The sequence below is a fragment of the Solenopsis invicta genome, chromosome 2 (genome assembly GCF_016802725.1).
Source record: "Solenopsis invicta isolate M01_SB chromosome 2, UNIL_Sinv_3.0, whole genome shotgun sequence".
Taxonomy (NCBI): Eukaryota; Metazoa; Arthropoda; class Insecta; order Hymenoptera; family Formicidae; genus Solenopsis; species Solenopsis invicta.
In genome coordinates this window covers 6988179-7003664 of record NC_052665.1, presented here as the reverse complement: position 1 = coordinate 7003664, position 15486 = coordinate 6988179, and the positions used below count along the sequence as shown (strand labels likewise).

General features: G+C 35.8%; 1 protein-coding gene across 6 annotated transcripts in view; it reads right to left on the bottom strand.

The window, feature by feature from the left end:
• LOC105200796 (zwei Ig domain protein zig-8) overlaps window positions 1–15486 on the bottom strand; it is a 64564-nt gene that overhangs the window by 29415 nt on the left and 19663 nt on the right. The window contains exon 1 of one of the 6 annotated variants that reach the window (XM_011168525.3): window positions 13409–14098. The exons of the other annotated variants lie outside the window; for them this stretch is intronic. The gene's annotated coding sequence lies outside the window, so the exon portion shown is untranslated. Of the gene's footprint in view, window positions 1–13408; window positions 14099–15486 lie in introns of those variants that run through there. 6 annotated transcript variants of the gene reach the window in all.

Below are 15486 nucleotides of genomic sequence, written 5' to 3'. Positions count from 1 at the left end.
ATGAGTTTTGCGAGATGAAAGGCCCAACTAAACAAGGGAGGCTGAATGGGGTATCCTCGCCTAAGCTATTTACTGTAATAAGCTTGGCGAGCCCTCGAGAGAGGGAGGGTTCTATGAAACTCACAAATTAACCCCTTCCATCCTTAAGTCATCTGGGGTTTAAGCGACCAGTTAAATTATTAGTATTCCTCTTACCGTTTTCGAATGCTATAAAATTATTTTCATTTGTACACCCTTCTGAGGTAAAAGAGCTTTTCGGTACTTTCACCAGCCATCGAAAATCGTCATTTGAACAATAAATTCTTCTTTCAAAATAAGTTGAGATTTTTATGATAGAAAAAAAATTATAAAAATTCACTTAATTTTTTATATAACGATGATCATACCGCGAATTTTTGAAAATAGAGAGCTACAGTATCCAAATTCAACGTTAAAAGAAACATTAAAGTTTCTGCAAGAGAAATGTCGATTATTTAGAGAACTGCATTCTCATAAATCACTATTGATCTGAATTTTGCGCATTTCCGCGAAACGTGACTCTTCGCGTTGCCAAGTCCTCTGCGCCATATTGCGATATAAGAAAAATTTTGATCATACAGTTTGAAAAAGGCTGAAGAGTACTGTCGAATGGAAACATCGGCACTCGAGAGCATCTCGTCCTGAAAAGTTTGGAAACGTCGTTCGTCGTTATATACGTATATATCTATATCTTCCGAGAGGAAATACCGCCGGTAGGTGAACTGCCGCCTACCCGGCGAAAATCGCAGAGGGGATTTTCTAGCCGGAAAAGTCGCGCGTAATCGGCGGAATAATATTCGCGCCGTTGTTCAAACAACCGGAACTGCCTCTGACTGAGGCACGAGCGAATGAAGGTGAAAAATGGTCGAGTGAGAAAATAAAATCGGGAAAGCCGACGGTGTTTCCACGTGCTTCTCAAAGGGGAGGGAGGGAGGGAAGGAGAAACAGGGAAATCGTCGGGAAGACATATGTCGTGAGAATTCCAGCGCGAGCCGGTATGCGGTTGAAAATTCCGCGGAAATAGATGTATCAATGCCGGGCTGACGGTCGCGACGTTGACGATCGCGATTGGGGTCGACGGATGCGCGCGGTGCTCGTTTCTCTCGGATTTTCGATGCATGCGGAATGCACCGGAGGCGAAACATTATTTACATCTTATGCGAACGACGCGCTGGCAACTTCGCGGATTGGAACTCCTCGATGCGCTTTGGCCGTAACGCCTCGTGAGAAACGCCTGCCGCTAGAAAGAGAAGTCTATACGACCCGTTGCCGAAATGTGGAGAACGTTCTCCCGATGGGGGATGAAACGTATTGGCGGGGCTTCGTTAGTCAGGCTAAGCACGTTGCATTCGCTCAAAACCGAACCCAGCGACACGTTAAAGTCGTGAAATTTTTAATTTTACTTATACATGTAAATTATATTATATATAACACGTTAACATAAATGATAAGTCGCAATCAATGCATTTTAATCGCAATAATTGGATGAAAAGACGTGTAACATTGTATAATTTTCATATTACGAAAGAGAATTTGAATTTTGCTACAACGAATTACTTTCGATTTCTATGCATTAGCTCAAATTTGAAGAAGTATTTCGCAAAAAAGAAAGAATAACTCTTTTAGCAATATTCTCATAATGACTAACAGCGCTGCTCTGAAATAATATTTGCTTTGTCTTTAAAGCTATGCTTGGCACGTTTGACTGGAAAATGTAACAAAGTAAAAAATCGAGAGATATGGTAAAAAGAGGCAAGAGAAGTACAAGGGTAAATAAAGTGAAATATTTACTAATTACATGTTTTTACTTGTAGCTGTATCTCGGATTTATTTGTAGTTGCGTTATTTGTAATAAGCGTATTCTCTAATGTTTTATTTTTTCCAATATGTTATAAAAAGTTGGTGTTTTGATAATTAACGTTCACGCTACAATTTAATTAAAACGTGCACGTTGTTTTATATAAATATAAAAATAATACATGAAAATTTAACGCTCGAACTTTAGAAATTTTAATTTCATTTTTAAAAAGTTTGTAATGCGCCATTTAAATTCTCGGTGAATAATTTTCGATATTAAATATCGCAGGAAGGATTTCTCAAAAGGTATCTCGTATGCGCTTCGTCTTGAAAAAGAGACTACCCTCGGAGGAAGTCGTAAGACGACTGGAAAGATCCCGTGGGAATAATATCCACCCCTCGTTGTTCAAACAACTGGGACGAGAGGTTGAGGCACGGATAGAGGTGGTTGGAAAAAGGAGTAAGAAGCGGAAGGCAAAATGGAGAAGTCGGAGACGTGTAGCTTCGGGTACAATAGAACGTCATCTACCAAGATGTTAGCAAAACATACATCGAATGTTCTGCGACGAAGTATGACATACTGGGAGAAAATGTTCTTTACGAAAAGATTACTACGCTTATGACAGGCTTACTCAGCTTATGGATGATATAATAATATTTAATGTCGAAGATGTAGGAGTTTTAATACAAGTATGATCGCAATTAACGAAGTTGTCGCAGCAGCGTATGTCGTATCAACTTTTTATATCAATTTTTCAAATTCTTTTAAAATTACATGTCAGAGACTAAGTTTAAAATTTAAGAAAAAAATTGATTAAAGAATCACACGGCGAAGAGATGTCATTATCTCAACGTACGCGATGTATGAAATATATATTTTAAAAGTTATTCCGGAGCATAGTATTACTTTAGCATTGTTTGAAACTTAAACGGATTGCATACAGTCAGCTTGGCGAGGATCTGTGAACTACTACTTGGTGGGCTACATCATGAAAGATTATCGAGAAAGAAGAAACTGTCGTTGGAAAAAGTCGTTGAACGACTTGGCGGGCCGCTCGGGAATAACGTTCTCTCCTCCACCGCGTCGGCAGGGAAAAGCGCGACTAGACAGAAAAGTCGTGGTAGGTCTCAAGGTACGGATACGAGGGAATGTCCGGGATGTACGTACATACATCGAAAACCTCGAAAAGTACAGCTGAAATTCTGCGAAAACAGACGTCGACGATCGAAGTTGATGGATGCACACCCCCCTGCCACCCCTCGCCTTGTGCATTTTAGGGCTCGCTGCGAGCCCGAGAGTCTGGCTGTGCGAAAAAGAATGCATCGCAAGCGAATGCCACTTGCGAGTCTCTCGCGCGATTTTGCATCAGTGACATGGCAGTGAATATCGGCTCTTTTCCTCCGTAAAATACGCTTGAGCTACTCCCGCGATGGCGCGGTGTCGCGATGCCGTGGCAAACATAATAGAATTTTTGATTTCCAAAACGAGAGAGGGGGGGATTTTGTCAGAGCGCTTTGTCAGAGATTCCAAAGTTTTTCCAGTTAGAGAGGTGCGTAGAGTTCGCAGAGAACTATTCGACAAAATAACAAGAATGCAATGTTGCAGGGAGGAGTTGCTGAATGTACACCGGTCTCCTAAATCATCAATATTTTACATTTTTATTAAATACAAGCAGCATTTAATGACAAAAGTATAAAATACATGAGAAATGAATAAAATACACAGGATTAAATACATCTTGTTTTATGGATGATGGTAACATTTTAAAACATCAAGTACAATTGATGTTTAATCTTTGATGTTTAATTTATATTGCTGATAATCGTGCATTTTACATTAAATTTTTATATTTTTATAAATAGAGGTTTATTGTAAACTATTTTACATTTATTATAATTTATAAAGATTAAACGATATTTAAAAACAATCTATCAATCAATTCATTAAATCATACTGCCACAAATTTAATTGCAATAAATGATTAATATAAAACTGATAAGTGGTAATAATGAAACTAATTAAGTAAAAATAATTAATTTTAGTAGAAAATGTCAATTGTACAAATAAATTAAATGATTTAATTTTATTTCGACCTTTTACTTTTTTTCATTATCGTTATTAATAAATTATTAAATTATTTAATTGTTATTGATAAATTATTAAATTTTTAATTTTTTTCGATAAATCATTAATAAAACAAGTAAATAGTTAACGATTTCTTATACTTCTAATTATTTTAATTTATAAATTCGCTTATACTTTTAAAGTAAGGACAGTAGACCTTTTGAATAAAAATGTAAAAATTCAGTATAAAATTGCATGATTACGTTATTATATTATCATCCAGAAAATCTTTAAATTGATTGTGCCTGATTTTTTAAAATATGGTTAGCAAGATATAATTTGTTAAAATTTTGTTAAATTTTCTATATTACTCATTTTTCATTTATTTTACATGTTTATAATTAAATGTTGTTTACATTATACGACTTAGGAGACTTACAGGTATGATTTATTTAGGCGATTACCAATATCTATTGCAATTAACTAAATCTTTTACAGCATGAAAAAAATACCAAGTGAAAAATATAATAAAAAATTAATTTGAGTGGTACGTATTCGACAACTCTTCCCTAATTACCTTGCTTTAGACACACGTATTTGCAGTAGCTTCTAATGCATTCTTTTATACGCTTCATTCGTAAGTGATGTTTGTATGGGACAACATTACGCGAATATCGACAAGTAATGGATGAGAGGTGACATTATGGCGAAGATGGCTGGTCTGATGTCAATTAATGTGCGAAATTGCACTATGCTATTTCGCTATGGAATTTCATTAGACTTCCAGCAAGTTGAAGCTATGCGTAATATTGGCGCGAAAGACATATCGGAGAAATCATTTAGACATCTTCTGATTCTAGAGCGTTAAGATGACGTCTTCAAATGGAAATTATTTTTTGTTGATTAGTCTGAGAACATTATAAGTAACTTTTATTTGTGGAAAATCTCGCAAAAGTACTCCAGGCGAACTCTATTTTCTCAAGTTGCTTTTTTTATCGACGTACCGTTTCAATAGAAAGGAAAAAATATCTGAGGAAAAGTAGCGAAGCTATTTCAATCATTGTTTCCACGGTTTCTCAAAATACAGTTTCGATAAAGTTCCTCCAGAGCAACAACATCGAGAATCGATACGTTTCTTCCAGTGCCGAGCGCCAGTGGCGATCTAATTTCGTCCTTGTGTTGCGACCGTTTTCGAATTCGAGCCTCGCGGATATTATCGTAATCCTAGCATCGGGATATCGTCCGTTTGGTCTCAGTGCATTGGAACACATTTAGACGTTCCTGTTCGCATGTCTTTTGCGTATCTGCGAATGTTTACAAATAAGCACATAGCGATATTGAGATCGACCCTGCACCGGTAATGCCCCGTCGCCCTTTTCGTCGTCGTCGTCGTCGTCGTCGTCGTCATCATCTTCGTCGTCTTCCTCATTGTTGTCTTCATCGTCGTCATTGTCGCTCGCGTTATCGGCTCACGTTGTCGTCCTCGCTCACAACAACGTCCAAGGCAACCGACATCGTCCACAGCTTCTCGCTGTTTCCCGCAGTCCGCTACTATCGTACTGACAGTAAAATGCAAATAGTCTGGTGTAAATGTGCCGGAATAGCTTGCAGCGCGCGTCGGCTGTTTACGTAACCGCGCAGTTACGTTCGGTTCTCTCTGGCTGAAAATAACACCGACGGCAGGCTGATGGTCCACGTTTTACACGCGCGCGAACTTTTCTACGTGGCTCGGCGAATTTTATCCGGGCAGTTAAGGACATCCGAAATCGCGAGGGACGTGAGTGGTGCTTGGCCAAATTTCAAGCGGCAGTTCCGCCGCTCCCGCGGCTTCTCTCGAACGCGGTCAATGGTGAGGCGCGCGCTGCAAGGTAAATCACGATTTCCGGCTATCAGACTGTGTAGGCTAATATCACGTAGCCCGTATTCATGCTCTTTCGCAGTTCTTGCACATATATTACGAAACTTTGTGTAAACGACCATCTATAATCTATATGTATATAACATAGTAGACAAGACCTGCGCATTTCGTTTGCGCGCGAAACAACAGTATAGCGTTATCAACGATTGACGTTCTCTCATTTGTTGTAAACGAACGAGATATTACCGACGAAATATTACCTTCATCCGCATGTTTTTGCGAAGAGAGGAGAAAATAACACGCGGCGAAACATATAAAAAGCAATGACCTGATGGAGCATGCAGATGCGCCGATTGCGTTACGTTTCTACTCGTTTCGGCCTCTTTGTTTTCTATTCTAACGCGGCATGGTCGTTTGGATTTAACCTAGTTTTACGAGGGAAAGGGCAGTGCCCAGAGTCACCAGGGAATACTCGGCGAGGTAGGATATAGTCATGATAAAAGACACCACTGAAGAACGGAGTGGTTATAAAATAATTTCATTTCTCCCGCAGTAACTTCGAACATTTATACGCCAAGAGCATGCATATAGAATGCCTTAGATAAGTGCGATTCTTTAATTATTTTCAAATGACTTTTCTCGAATCAGAAAATTTAGGTTGCTATTATTATTTACAACTTTTGTCATTAAAAATAATATTTTGTACAAGAATTATAACGTTAACATTATGATAATGTTAGCACTTGGTTAGCAATAAGTCTAAAATAAAATTATTAATTAGACAAGATTTTATTGAAATTGGTTAAAGAAAAATATATTATGTATTCACATGTCATTAATTATATACTGTATTAAATTTGCGTCAATAATGAGAAAACACTCTTCTTGTTATATCTGCACAGTAAATGCATTTATGTCTGTTAAATATGTCATTAATCCGAGGCACTTGGTATGCTTCATCAAGCAGAATGAGAAATTGCGAGAAAGCAGAGGAAGAGAAAATTTGACACATTTCCAGAGACACAGGAGACGATTCAGTTTTAATGACGGAACTTTATAACTTCATTATGACAATAACATATGTGTATACAGGAAATCGTGCAACATAGAAATCGCAAAAGTTTTATTCAGCTCATTTTTTTTGAGCTTACGACAAACATAAAGAAAGTAACTTAATATCTTGCGTAATGCCGCTGGGTAGACTGTCTCGAAAGAGTTAACTCGTGGTTTTGAAAGTTTCGCTCACGTCGCGGTCGAGCGTAATGCGGAACGAGTATGGACAAAAGGAAAAAGAAAGCGACGATATCGATGGAAAAGCGATGAAGTACGCGAAGACATAAGAAAGAGAATATACGGTGTCGAGCGTGTGGAAAATCGTCGGGTGTTCTTGCGCGCTGATCGATATTTGCTTCACGTTTCGCCCCTTGGTACATGGTCTTTATCGGTGCCATTATCCATTGCACACATATATATATATATATATATATATATATATATATATATATATATATATTTGCATTTTCCTTTTGGAATATATTGCTACATTGATTATATTTGTAACAAATTTATAGCTTACGCATAATCAATAAAAAGTGATATAATTTCAAACTACAGCTTCCATTTAACTCTCATGACATAAATGCAAAATAACCAGGAGATAATGTTTTCTCTATTTTTATTTATCATAAATTTTCACTAGCAATGACAAATTTGTTTGTACACGTGTTATTGTTTCTAGAGAATTAAATTCTATGAATATTTCTCCAGTTATTTCAAATTTTGTTTTTACATTTAAATAAAAGAATTTGGTAATGATACCACGCTTTGATAAAATAATTTTAATTAAACGTTTGATTAATATAACTAAAATATTTACTAATATTTAGTAATTGTATTTATAGTAATAGTAATATCCAATCGGCTAACGATTACCAAGCAGTCACTAAATATTTTAAATATTTAGTTATATTAATTAAATATTTAATTGAAATTGTTTCTTCAAAGCTTAGTAATTACCATCTGGGCTTAATTATTATTATCAAACCCTTTTTTCAGTATGTAATCGTTTATGTCTACATGAAGGGCTTTAAAATGCTTGAAAAATTAATTAAAACATAATGTTAGCAACACGTTAATGTTGTTTGTGTTGATTCTCTATTGTTAATACATTTATTTCTACACGCAATTCACATAGTATTGGCGTTGTGGTATTTTTGCGGAACAAAAAGGCATGTGATGGATGAAGTGCGCGAGCGTCCTTACGCTGCAAAATTCATTTTATCCCTGCGTCTCGACTCGGCACGTGGGCGAGCCGCAATGGTGTAAAACATTATTCTACATTACACTTCACGATGTGGAGAGCGCTTGGTAAATTATTCCGGCGGCTTCTTCTTGCCGAGTTGGAGGCGGTGCGGGCGGTAGCGAAAGGGTGCACCGACACGCGTGGGATTGCAGTCGGTATTGCCGCGCGAGTGCATTATCCGCTTGAATTATCGTATGTGTAATGACCGAAGTTTCGGATAAAACAAGATTTCAGACAATTTCTCGCGGTGCGAGAACAGCCGTCGTGTTTTCGAACTAACAATCTGTCACGAGTTTACTTTTATCATTATCATCGTATAGCGGGATGAATTTCTAAATCCAGCGCGATTCGTAAACAACGGCGCAGGCGGAACACTTGCCTGTTAAGCTTACTTAATAAAACGCTATTATATTTCGTCCACAATTTAATAATATCACGACGAAGCGTGAAATTTATGATTGCTTAAGCTCACACAAAGCTTTTTGCGTGAAATTTTCTAATCTTGACAGCAAACAATATTATACTAATATACCTCTATTTTTTAAATTCACCGACGCATGTTATTTAACGTGAAGCTTCGTGACGTGATGTCACATCGAAAACTCTTTGAGGTAGATAAACACGTTAAAGGCAGGCAAAACTTTATGAAAATGTGAACAACGTTTCTGAAACACTGAAATGTTGTGATGATGTAGCCAACAGCTGAGGATACGAAGTAGAAAGAGGTGTAGCCGCCTTCGAGGAAGAAGCAGAGAGGGCTTGGTCGAAGATTATTGACCCAGAGCTCATTTAGTGTGTCTGAGACGTGGAAGGTACGCCTTTTTGTGCGCCATAAAGCGCTGCGAGTAATCTAGAAAAGGGTCGCGCCTGATTGAATCAAACCAACGGTGGAGGTGACGTTGCCGAGACGGCTTCTGAAGACAGAGGGTTTGATATTAATATGAAATTGCTCCCGGTCCCTCTTGCGTCTTGGGGATACCTTACGCGTAAAATTACCTAGAGTTAGGGTGGTGATCGGGTATTTTCTTAGCTGCTGCTCCAGCTGGGTCAGAAGAAAATTTATAGGATACGATGACGTGATTAAATTCGCTTTATAGAATTTGAATAAACATCTGCTGTCTAGTCTGAGAAGTGCTTGTTTCTTGCGAACTTTATAGCGCATTTGCTTTAGTGTCAATTATGCGCATGCACAGAAACATTTTCATATGAAGTTAAAATTAATATATTCTATTTCATAATTATTGTGTATTATATATAAGCAAGAAATTATATTTGTGCTTATATATGAAATAATGATAATTTTACTCATTATAGTTTAATCTTCTTTAATAAATTTAATACTCTTAAATTTCAGGAAAAAAATATGTTTTTATTTCAATATTAATAGTCATCTAAAAAGTACAATATGATAATTAAAAACTTCTAATTCTTGATTTAAAGATATTGTTTTATATTTTATTCAATAGTTTTTTGTCAACTCAATTATATAATTAAATTATAAAATTAAAAATTATATAATTAAATTATAAAAATAATTGTTTGCATACGCGGCATTATTTTATTATCATTTTATTATATGATATTTGAATCAAAATATTCATTTTTAGCTGTTTACATATTTTTCTTGTAATTATAACAAACTTTTTATAATAATGCGTAATGCATAAAAAAAAACAAAGAAAATAAACAACAAAATACGAAGTAAAATGTTTGATTTTTATTTATTAGCAATTTACGTTTCACTCATCAATTAAGATTAAGTAAATATTTTTTTGCAAAAGTAGATTCTGTAAATGAACATATCGATAATTAAGCTCACTCTTTCAATACAATTATTATCATTGTTCGAACTTTTGCATTTATAAACGCATCAAAGAGCCGCGATCAAGTTCCGGAATTTTTCAAGACATCAAATGAATCTATTTCCGAGAAATGAAACGGGTGCCCTTTCATTAAGAACTTTCTTTACTTTTTCCATTCGTGAACAAAAAGAGACGCCTGGCGATCTTTATAATACTTCTTTGATACTTAAAGATCGATTGACCGAACTGAGCTTGGTATTCTCCGTTTCTCTACAGAATTTTTAAGAATCTTTTGCATTACAGCGACGTCTCTTGTCTTGTACCGGCCATATTCAGATCTTATCTACTCGCAGATTTTATCGTACTTTTTCTTAAATATTTCCGTTCTTTTCAACGATGTACAGCAAGACGTGAATAATTAAAATTTAATAGATAATTTAAATAATTAAAATTTTTTGAAGAAGTTTTTTAACGTGCGTGAACGCATTTATATATATATATATATATATATACGGGTATCTTATTCTTACCTACTTTAAAATATCCAAAGCTTATTAAAATCTGAGGAAGATACTTGATTATTTTGCCTTGTAAGTAATTCATTACAACAGACGTTTTTTTTTGTATGAGCATTTCGTCGATTTATCGGATCGTGCAAAAAAATTCATTTCGCGCATTAAATGAAAGTTACAACTCTCTGGTGCCGTTTCGATTGCCGTTTATCTACTTTATGTATTACGGCTTACAGTAAGAAGTAGGGAGTCGAGTCAAACTTAAGAAGCATCTCGAGACGTTAGCTGTGAAATGTAGCCATTCTACCCTCTATCGAGGGATGATTTCCTATATCGTTACGTCGTTCACCGGTTCCGCCGTTACGAGTGTCGACGGTTAATTCGATAGAAGGATCGAGGCTGGAGGGTGAAGCGAGGCCGCGCCAATCGTTTCACGGGAATATACGTTTCTACTCTCGTAAAAAGGGGGAATATGAGATGGAGGGAGCAGCATCCTTGTGACCTTTCTATCGCACTACGGTGATGTTACTACAAACTTCTCGAAGGATTGCTGCGACAGACGTAGTTTCCATATCATCTCTTTCATCTCACGGAGAAAAATTTAATTTTGCTCATTGATATTATCGCGTGCGATTTTTTACGTGATCAAAGCGAATGGCTTTTCAGCCTTGAAATATACCACGAAGAATGTCTCACTTTGTCGTATACGTATTAGAAACGATCCGCGTGAATATCGCTTTTGGATATATTTGTATGCAAAGAAGAATAAGGTAGTTTAACGTAACGCTATCTTCTCTTTAAGGCGAAAAACCCGTTTTTCACAAAAGTTTTAGCAAAGTGTTCTTCGAGAGTTGCATATTCATAGAAAAGATTGGATCGCAGTTCTGAGATTTTGTCTGCGCTCGTTGGCACAGCTCCAATATTAATCTTACAAAAGCCGAGGAAACATGATAGAAAATTAATGTCTTTTCCGAAATACGTATTAATACGACAGCGGTCTTCATTAAAACTGAATTCTTCTAGAGAGAGTAAAATACGCATCAAGAAAAATTTATTTTCCATTTTTACGTTTCGTTCACGCCAATATTATCGAAATAAGCTTCAAATGACGTACGTACATAGCTATTAGAAAGTCTTCACAAATTACATATTACACATAACATAGACAAGCGTCACGTACATGTTGCGAATTACATGCATATTGTACATCGTACATACATATTGTTATTTCCCAACTATCGAGTTAATGATCCTAATTAATATGGGTACTACAAAAGCGAGAATATTCTGTCTCGATCGGAATAAAACAGCGACATGAAGATACGACGAAAAAAACTGTAGAGAAAAAGAGAGAGAGAGAGAGAGAGAGAGAAACAGATTTTTTTGTTGTATTCCGAGAGCGATATGCGGTAGTAGCATTTTTGTCGTTCGTCCCGATGACCGGCGTCGATCCATACGTGGTATGGTAGCCGTTATAACGAGCTCGGAGCGAAACTCTCGTGCACTTGTCCAATGAATTCGTTTAATGGAGGCATTAGAGCATACCTTTCAGAACACGTTTTCCGGAGAAGCGCCGTTACCACCGCGCCAGTTTTATGCCGCGCCGCAACAATACATCTGCACTGAGAGGGAACTCATCTATGCTAACGACATTTTACGTACACGGGAACGGAATTGCTTTAACGTGGAGATCCCCGCTGGTTCCGAAACCGATGTTGCTTTTAATCACGATCTTCCCTTTGTACATTCGCGCGAAGTAAGATCTTTTCTTTCCCTCTTCGAGTTTCTTTCTTTCTATTGTTTAGTTTTCTGAAAGATTTCTGAAGAGATATTCTTATCAAGGATGTTCCGCGTTCACGCGAATGGATCATTGAGACTTCGTCTTTAATAAAAAGTATGATTATTCTCTCTCTAAAATATATATACATACTTCGTGCAACATAATAGCTCTGGTTATATACAATATAAATTCGATTTAACGTTGGTGTACGGAATATATTGCTTTTTTAGTAAAAATATAACATTTTTTTTCAAAAGAGCACAAGATTATTAAACGACAGTCAGAAACTTCATATTTTTAATATTAAATCGATATTTTTCATATTATAAATATCGTATGTGTACGTATCCAATGTTTGAAAACATTCAAAAGAAAAATGCTGCAAAGAGAGAAAAAGTGTTTTTTAATTATTACCCAGAGTCCCTTTAATGTTGCCTTATATATCCAATAAAATGGAAAATTGCAAATTGCGTTGACTTTTATTTTCTTTTTATCCCGAGAAAATTCATGAAAGGATAAAAATGAAATTATTATAATACGTATTGGAGAATAATAATAACAACGATTACGATCTTCGTCGTATCTATAAACTGATCAAAATGTTCGCGCATTTAGCTCTTCTGTTAAGTTAAAAAATAAATCTACTTCCATTGAAAAGAGCATTTCTCGCGATAGTAGCATTCGATGGAAATTACCCTCTCTAACGGAATCCCCCGTTTTTTGTTTTTTTCGAGATATCCGCCATGTACTTTGAAATACCCAACTCATCATTGTCAGCGCGCGGTACATGTTAGCCGGCGAACTCATCGATAGAACGAAGCATATTCGTCTTGCTCATCGATCTATTTTCATTTCGAACACCGCCCCTTCGAATCAACGGAATAGCTTACCCCGTGCCAAAAAAAGACGGCGCAATCCATTTTCATTTTCGCCGCAACTTCCAACTCTCGCGGCACAACGACGATGCAGCCGGAAGAGAGGCAAAAAAAAGAGTAATAATTGCCAGACTGCTTTTCCGCACGCGTGAACGAACGAAATATGTATCTTGTCGTGTCGATTAATAAAGTTTCGTACAGGTTCCTATTCTCACCGTTACTACTCTTTTTTACTTCAATTAAAGCTACACCGTTGTTTATTAAAATCCCAATTTTTTTATCAGTCCACGAAAAGAAACAAAATTTTTTTTTAAGTTTTATAAATTGTTCTAAATAATTTACAAATATAACATTTTTGATGCATCTCGCAATAAATAATATATAAGAATAGTTATTCACCTTACGATGCTCCTTTTTCGCCCGATGCCTTCTCCTCTCAAGTTGGATTTCTTGGTTGCAGTCATACAACACAACACTCGCGAAAATATAATCAATTATAATCGCGCGATACTTTAAACGGCACTCCCGATTTTAATTATACGCGAATTGCAATCTCGCAATATTTTAAACGGCACTTTCAATATTATTCATACGCGACGCGAAGTACATGAAATTTTATAAATGATATTATTAATTATATTAATGATATTATTAATAAACCGCATCGATATATAACTTTTCATCGTTTAATTTTGTTGATACGTGCGTTATTCCGTGACTCTATCGATACGGGAATAGATCAATTATACTTAAATCCGACAGTTCCGAGCTCGATGTATCCAAATCCTAGTAACGATAAGGAAATAGCGTTATCAGAACATCGGATACACGAAGCGGTATAATTTATCTGATAGAGTGTCGGCGAGTGAATGGTAACACAGCGATCTTATACAAACAGTATGCTGTACGCCACATGGTAATAAACACCAAAGGTGAATCCTCGCGTGATTCCGCAATTCCTTTCGCAAATTCCTACTTGAAATAACACGTGTTTTGAAACAAATTACGATCAAGCATCACGGCATTTCGCTATTTAAATTATTCAATCTGACGAATATTATTTCGCGTTTTTAATAAATGTTAGGCAAAGTATATAATGAAAAATTCAAAGCATGATGCAAAAAATAATATATAATAAAAGCGTTGTTAAACAGATAGTTGTAAAAAATATCGTGGCGCGATACTATAATTTAAAATTCCTGATTTTTCTTTGATTGTTATTTTAAATGAATAAATAATGCAAAATATTTGGGTAAATATGATAATGATTCATAGAATTTATGTTTCATAGTGCAATAATGTTACGATATACGAAATAGTTCACTCTACGAACAATAAAACAGGGATCTTGTATAAATAACAACAAGTTGTGCACCACAATAACAGATCACGCGTCGACCAAATTGTTGTTTTTGAAATATTTAGTGCACTGCAAAGTAAATGGCAAATTTTAATCATAAACCATAAATTATTAAAACGACCCACATATGACGGCTTTTCGTTATTTAAATTACTCCGAAAATACTCCAAAGAAGATTAATAATATAATCATGAATCACAATAATAAATGAGTTCCCATTTTATATAAATATAAATATATAACTATATTTTGATAAAATTCTTTTATCACATAAAATATAATTATGTATAATATACAAAAATATATTAATATAAAACGTGAATAAAATCATAAGAATCACAATTATAGTAATTTTTGTAAAATTATCAGTTATTTAAATTTCGCGCAATTTATTTTCTTCCGCGATAATTACAAGAAATCAGATTTTTCTCAGACGGGAATCATTTGATGTTTTCAGGCTGCTAATTATACAGCATAATTTTGTTATCTCCTATATCAACAACAGTGTTGGTTTTCAAAACAGTGAAGGGGAGTATAGCTTCCACGAGTGTGTAATCGTGGTTCGCACAGTGAAGTTGCATTGTCAAAGAAATAGGACACTAAATAACAGAAGCAAATGGTTCGAGGTAAAACTAGAAACGTTGCGCTTAAGACTCTCAAAGGGAGCCTCCGATTTAATTAGACAGAATAGCATGCAGGGACAGAGAACGGGAGAAATGGTGAGAGAAAAGGATTGAAGAAGAGGGAGGAGGGGAGGAAGAAGAAAGGAGGAAGTTCGCAATTTCCTCATCAGAAAGATAAATAAATGGAGTGGTTCTTCTCGTCGGACGCAACAATGTACACCTGCATTTCCCTTTTAGCGTCTCTAATAGATATTGTCAGCATTTCTGCACCATAACACAGTACAAAGTACTAATTAAGAACATTGGTATTCATCTGCCGTACGCTGTATAGCTAGGACAGTTATTTGACTAGCTTTTTGATTCGATGATTTAATTTTTATCAGAAGTAATGCGACTCGATGTGCGAGATATTCCATTGCGACTGACTACTTGTTGACGATATACGCTAAAACCAAAAATATAAAACTTTTATTTACATATCCGTTTATATATGC